We start from the raw sequence: 7,144 nt of genomic DNA, 5'->3' as shown, positions 1-7,144 counted from the left end.
GTCCCGGACCGCTTGGGCATCCAAGGTTTCGCATGTTTGCCAGCAATCTGGACATCTTGCCACCAGATGTTCTCAGCGGTCGAGGAGACATCAGCCTCTAGTGGTAGTCGGGGGAGGTACACTAGATACGGCGACGTTTGCCTCAAAATTGTCCTTTAAGGGGACAATTAACATTGGCTCATCTTCCCACTCTGTAGAGCTCTGCGTGGATTCTGGGGCAGAGGGCAATATCATGTCTTCCGCCTTTGCCCAACGTCGCGCAATACCCCTGGTTATGCTAGCGCAACCAGTTACGGTACGAGTGGTGAATGGGTCGACACTACCTTCACAGATAACTCACCAGACCATTCCTTTTACTCATAAAGAAAAAAATGGAGTTCAATACAAGATTTAATAGAAACAATATTTATTATAACCAAAGAATGTTTAAAAACCAGTGTACAAAGTACAATACATAAGAAGCAAGGAGACCCTAGTGGACATACATCCGGATCACATGCACCAAACTATATAACTATTATATCACCAAGGGTTTACATATCTGCCACATTTCTAATGATATGTTTAAATAATGCCGGCTTGATAATGGACAAGTGTCCCCCCTATATGGAGCAACCATGCATCAGAGCGGGCAGTCATATATATCAGATATCAAAAGTGGAATCTCTTACCCATGGAGAAGTAAATGGTGCCAGGGACCCTGGATATCCCCCTAACGCGCGTTTCGCGTAGCTTTTTCAAAGAGGGAGTGAAGAGAAGCTTCATATGTCCGGCGTTTTATACTGCTGGCCCATCTACCGAATACTCTAAAGTGCGCATGCGCGCCACGATCCCTGCAGGAAGTTGTGCTCACTGCCCGGCATTCACCAGGAGCGCACGTCAAGGGGAAATCCCCATCTGACGTCACAGACATGCGCACCTGGGGGAGATGAAGCCGAAGCAGAGAGAATTCCCTTGCAGGCGTGGGGCCCATGCGCAGAGATCGATAATGGACATTGTGACAAAGGTGCCTGAAACAAAGCACCGAAGTGCCATATGCGCTGTAAAAGCCAGAATTTAGATAGACAGTAGCTCAATAGCGCACATCAAGGGGAAATCCCCATCTGACATCAGGTACTGGGCATAATAAAGAAGGTGCCTAAAACAAAGCACTAAAGTGCCATATACGCTATAAAAGCCAGGATTTAAAGAGGCAGTGGCTCCATACAATACTGAGCCACTAAAGCACAAGTACTTACAGAAGACAAAAGCGAAACTACACGGGACACTGCATATAATAAAGTGTAAAGTGAAGTGAATATAAAAGTGAGATAATAATGCATATATATTCCTAAAAATAAATAAATAAAGAATAAAAAATAAAAAATAAATTACAATATATATATATAACATTCTTCCATGATGAAACAGTGTGAATGCCTATGAAACAGCAGTGCACCAATAATACACTTGATACATAATATGTGATACATATAAATGTTAAACAAAGAAGAAACATGTATTAATGCTGATACAGCAAGTGGAACATCTTCACGTAGTGTCCGCTACTGCAGGCTCACTAATGCTTCTGTCCTCATCCAAATGGCATAGTGGCAAAACACCGGACATTACGAAGCTAATTCAATCTAGGGATGTAAGGGATACAATAAAAATCAATAAAAAACAGAAAAAAACAACAAATAATTTTAAAATGTAATGACAGATTTATTAACCTCCTACCAACGCACGAAAAGTGCATAGTGGAACAGGGTTCTTATAGGAAGGGGGCGAAGCTGATAGTCTCATTGAGTCCCACCGGAGACATAGCATCCAAAGTAACTATCCATTTGCACTCTACCTGTGCGAGTAATCGTTTAATGTTACCTCCTCTATTGCCACAGTGAACCTGATCTATCCCAATGATCTGTAGGCCCGTGGGATCACATCCGTGACACATGTAGAAATGCTTAGGGATAGTTTTTAGGGTTCTTACATCCTCAGTCTTACGTGCATTTACGATGTCCCTTACGTGTTCTCTCACGCGTACACGAAGCTGCCGTGACGTAAGCCCAACATATATTTTGGAGCAAGGACATGTGGCCAGGTACACAACAAAGGTACTACTGCAGCGGATATGATGACGAATCTGGAACCTCTTTCTGGCACACGACGACGAAAAATGGGTGCCCCTAATAAGATTTTTTTCCCCACATGCCAAACAGTCGCCACAGGGATAGCAACCCCAAGTTGGACCTCTATTAGTAGGATTTAAGGGATTAGTAACTTTTGCCACATAGTGGCTTTTAACTAATAGGTCTCTGATACTTCTCCCCCGTTTTGCTGTAAAGCTCGGTCTTTGAGGGATGCTAGATGCCAGTACGGAATCAGTAAGGAGTACTGGCCAATGCCTGTTGATTATCTCCTGCATACGCTTCCAATAGCAGTTGTATGTGGAGATAAATCTAACGTTGTTATCCAATGTGGTTTTTTTCTCCTTTTTATACAATAACTGTTGTCTATCCGTTTTCTTGGCTCTAGCATACCCTTGCTTAATACAGCGATTGCTCAGGGCCGGTTTTAGGCAAAGTGGGGCCCTAGGCAAAGTTTAAAATGGGGCCCCAAATGCTAACATATTGCACATCACACAGAAGCATTTCGGTTGTATTTACCTGCGCTGATCTCAGGCCGCTAAACGAGTGTGATCGACAATACTGAAGTCGTTGGACGCTTGTTTCCCGGCCTCTTTCCACCATCTGAGGAATAATGATGAGACAGAACGATCACTAATAGATCACTAACAGATCACCATACAGTATCATGTTATCAGCAGCACATCTACAGTTTACATAGGGTGATGTGCTGCTGAGAACAATGATTTTTATTCCGGCATAAACAATCCAATCACCCAATGAATATGCAGCATTTTACTTGTTTAGTAAAATACACCCCATAGTCCTCCATATAATATAATGTGCTCCACAGTCCTCCATATAGTATAATACACTCTTCATAGTCCTCCATATATTAAAATGCACACGCCATAGTCCTCCATATAGTATACAGCAGAGCCCACAGTAGTATACAGCAGAGCCCACAGGGATATACAGCAGAGCCCACAGGGGTATACAGCAGAGCCCACAGGGGTATACAGCAGAGCCCACAGGGGTATACAGCAGAGCCCCCAGGGGTATACAGCAGAGCCCCCAGTAGTATACAGCACAGCCCCCAGTAATATACAGCAGAGCCCCCAGTAATATACAGCAGAGCCCCCAGGGGTATACAGCAGAGCCCCCAGGGGTATACAGCAGAGCCCCCAGTAGTATACAGCACAGCCCCCAGTAATATACAGCAGAGCCCCCAGTAATATACAGCAGAGCCCCCAGGGGTATACAGCAGAGCCCCCAGGGGTATACAGCAGAGCCCCCAGGGGTATACAGCAGAGCCCCCAGTAGTATACAGCACAGCCCCCAGTAATATACAGCAGAGCCCCCAGTAATATACAGCAGAGCCCCCAGGGGTATACAGCAGAGCCCCCAGGGGTATACAGCAGAGCCCCCAGGGGTATACAGCAGAGCCCCCAGTAGTATACAGCACAGCCCCCAGTAATATACAGCAGAGCCCCCAGTAATATACAGCAGAGCCCCCAGGGGTATACAGCAGAGCCCCCAGGGGTATACAGCAGAGCCCCAGGGGTATACAGCAGAGCCCCAAGGGGTATACAGCAGAGCCCCCAGGGGTATACAGCACAGCCCCCAGTGGTATACAGCAGAGCCCCCAGGGGTATACAGCAGAGCCCCCAGGGGTATACAGCAGAGCCCCCAGTAGTATACAGCACAGCCCCCAGTGGTGTACAGCAGTGCCCCCAGGGGTATACAGCAGAGCCCCCAGTAGTATACAGCACAGCCCCCAGTGGTGTACAGCAGTGCCCCCAGGGGTATACAGCAGAGCCCCCAGTAGTATACAGCACAGCCCCCAGTGGTGTACAGCAGTGCCCCCAGGGGTATACAGCAGAGCCCACAGTAGTATACAGCACAGCCCCCAGTGGTGTACAGCAGTGCCCCCAGGGGTATACAGCAGAGCCCCCAGTAGTATACAGCACAGCCCCCAGTGGTGTACACCACAGCTCACATCCCCCCCCTCTCCTCTCCTCTCCCCTCCTCCCCTCTCCTCTCCCCGTCCAGTAAAAAGAAAAAAAAAAAACACAAGCTCCTCACCTCTCCACACGTGCCCGCGCTGCTCCTGTGTCGGCGGCTGCAGCTGCTCTGCCTGGGACACAGTGAGTGCGCGCGCACCCGCTGTGTCAGAGAGGCAGAGCGGGGAATGATGGGAGAGGGGGCGTCAGGTGACGCTCTCTCCTCCATCATTGCTTTGAACTGTACCGGCAGATGCCGGTACAGTTCAATGCGGCGGGGGAGTCAGCGCTGGCGGCAGGCGGGCCCCCTGCCTCACAGGGGCCCGGGGCCCCATAGCGGCTGCGTGATTTGCCGCTAGCTGGGGGCCCCTGGGGGAGTGGGGGCCCCAGGCAGCTGCCTGGTCTGCCTGCCCCTAACGCCGGCCCTGCGATTGCTATAACCACGGGCTTGGAATCTACTTTTTAAATCATCCGATTGGGCCTCAAATTTCTGTTCGGTAGAGCAGATCCGCTTCATCCTGAGGATGAATGTGGCAAAAGTTACTAATCCCTTAAATCCTACTAATAGAGGTCCAACTTGGGGTTGCTATCCCTGTGGCGACTGTTTGGCATGTGGGGAAAAAAATCTTATTAGGGGCACCCATTTTTCGTCGTCGTGTGCCAGAAAGAGGTTCCAGATTCGTCATCATATCCGCTGCAGTAGTACCTTTGTTGTGTACCTGGCCACATGTCCTTGCTCCAAAATATATGTTGGGCTTACGTCACGGCAGCTTCGTGTACGCGTGAGAGAACACGTAAGGGACATCGTAAATGCACGTAAGACTGAGGATGTAAGAACCCTAAAAACTATCCCTAAGCATTTCTACATGTGTCACGGATGTGATCCCACGGGCCTACAGATCATTGGGATAGATCAGGTTCACTGTGGCAATAGAGGAGGTAACATTAAACGATTACTCGCACAGGTAGAGTGCAAATGGATAGTTACTTTGGATGCTATGTCTCCGGTGGGACTCAATGAGACTATCAGCTTCGCCCCCTTCCTATAAGAACCCTGTTCCACTATGCACTTTTCGTGCGTTGGTAGGAGGTTAATAAATCTGTCATTACATTTTAAAATTATTTGTTGTTTTTTTCTGTTTTTTATTGATTTTTATTGTATCCCTTACATCCCTAGATTGAATTAGCTTCGTAATGTCCGGTGTTTTGCCACTATGCCATTTGGATGAGGACAGAAGCATTAGTGAGCCTGCAGTAGCGGACACTACGTGAAGATGTTCCACTTGCTGTATTAGCATTAATACATGTTTCTTCTTTGTTTAACATTTATATGTATCACATATTATGTATCAAGTGTATTATTGGTGCACTGCTGTTTCATAGGCATTCACACTGTTTCATCATGGAAGAATGTTATATATATATATTGTAACTAGATGGCAGCCCGATTCTAAAGAATCGGGAGTCTAGAATCCATATATACTTTATTTATTCAAATGTAAGAATAATACAATTAATAAATAATAGTAAGAAGGAACAAAAAATGGCTGCACTCACCAGCTCTTGACAATTCTTGTTATTTAAGGTACAGTTACACAGGATCCATGAACATGCTTATGAGGGGAGTGATGAAAGACATCAGACAACAACTTTGCGTGTTGTGGCAAATGCCACCGATTTGGTGGGCGGGGCCCCTCGGCCTCCGATGTGGTGGGCGGGGCCCCTCGGCCTCCGCTTTGGTGGGCGGGGCTCCTCGGCCTCCGATTTGGTTGGCGGGGCCCCTCGGCCTCCAATTTGGTGGGCGGGGCTCCTCGGCCTCCGATTTGGTTGGCGGGGCCCCTCGGCCTCCGATTTGGTTGGCGGGGCCCCTCGGCCTCCGATTTGGTGGGCGGGGACTCTCGGCCTCCGATTTGGTTGGTGTGGACCCTCGGCCTCCGATTTGGTGGGCGGGGACCCTTGGCCTCCGATTTGGTGGGCGGGGACCCTCGGCCTCCGATTTGGTGGGTGGGGACCCTCGGCCTCCGATTTGGTGGGCGGGGCCCCTCGGCCTCCGATGTGGTGGGCGGGGCCCCTCGGCCTCCGCTTTGGTGGGCGGGGCTCCTCGGCCTCCGATTTGCTTGGCGGGGCCCCTCGGCCTTCGATTTGGTGGGCGGGGCTCCTCGGCCTCCGATTTGGTTGGCGGGGCCCCTCGGCCTCCGATTTGGTTGGCGGGGCCCCTCGGCCTCCGATTTGGTGGGCGGGGACTCTCGGCCTCCGATTTGGTTGGTGTGGACCCTCGGCCTCCGATTTGGTGGGCGGGGACCCTTGGCCTCCGATTTTGTGGGCGGGGAACCTCGGCCTCCGATTTGGTGGGCGGGGACCCTCGGCCTCCGATTTGGTGGGCGGGGCCCATCGGCCTCCGATGTGGTGGGCGGGGCCCCTCGGCCTCCGATTTGGTGGGCGGGGACCCCCGGCCTCCGATGTGGTGGATGGGGACCCCCGGCCTCCGATGTGGTGGGTGGCGCCCCTCGGCCTCCGATTTGGTGGGCGGGGACCCTCGGCCTCCAATTTGGTGGGCGGGGACCCTCGGCCTCCGATTTGGTGGGTGCGGACCCTCGGCCTCCGATTTGGTGGGTGGGGACCCTCGGCCTCCGATGTGGTGGTTGGGGCCCCTCGGCCTCCGCTTTGGTGGGCGGGGCCGGGCCCCTCGGCCTCCGCTTTGGTGGGCAGGGCCGCTCGGCCTTCGATTTGTTGGGTGGGGCTCCTCGGCCTCCGATTTGGTTGGCGGGGCCCCTCAGCCTCCGATTTGGTGGGCGGGGCCCCTCGGCCTCCGATTTGGTGGGCGGGGACCCTCGGCCTCTGATTTGGTGGGCGGGGCCCTTCTGTCTCCGATTTGGTTGGCAGGGCCCCTCGGCCTCCGATTTGGTGGGCGGGGACCCTCGGCCTCTGATTTGGTGGGCGGGGCCCCTCGGCCTCCGATTTGATGGGTGGGGCCCCTCGGCCTCCGATTTGGTGGACGGGGACCCTCGGCCTCCGCTTTGGTGGGCGGGGCCG

Source organism: Ranitomeya variabilis, chromosome 6, assembly GCF_051348905.1.
Source record: "Ranitomeya variabilis isolate aRanVar5 chromosome 6, aRanVar5.hap1, whole genome shotgun sequence".
Classification (NCBI taxonomy): domain Eukaryota; kingdom Metazoa; phylum Chordata; class Amphibia; order Anura; family Dendrobatidae; genus Ranitomeya; species Ranitomeya variabilis.
Note: the sequence above shows the minus strand (reverse complement) of the source record.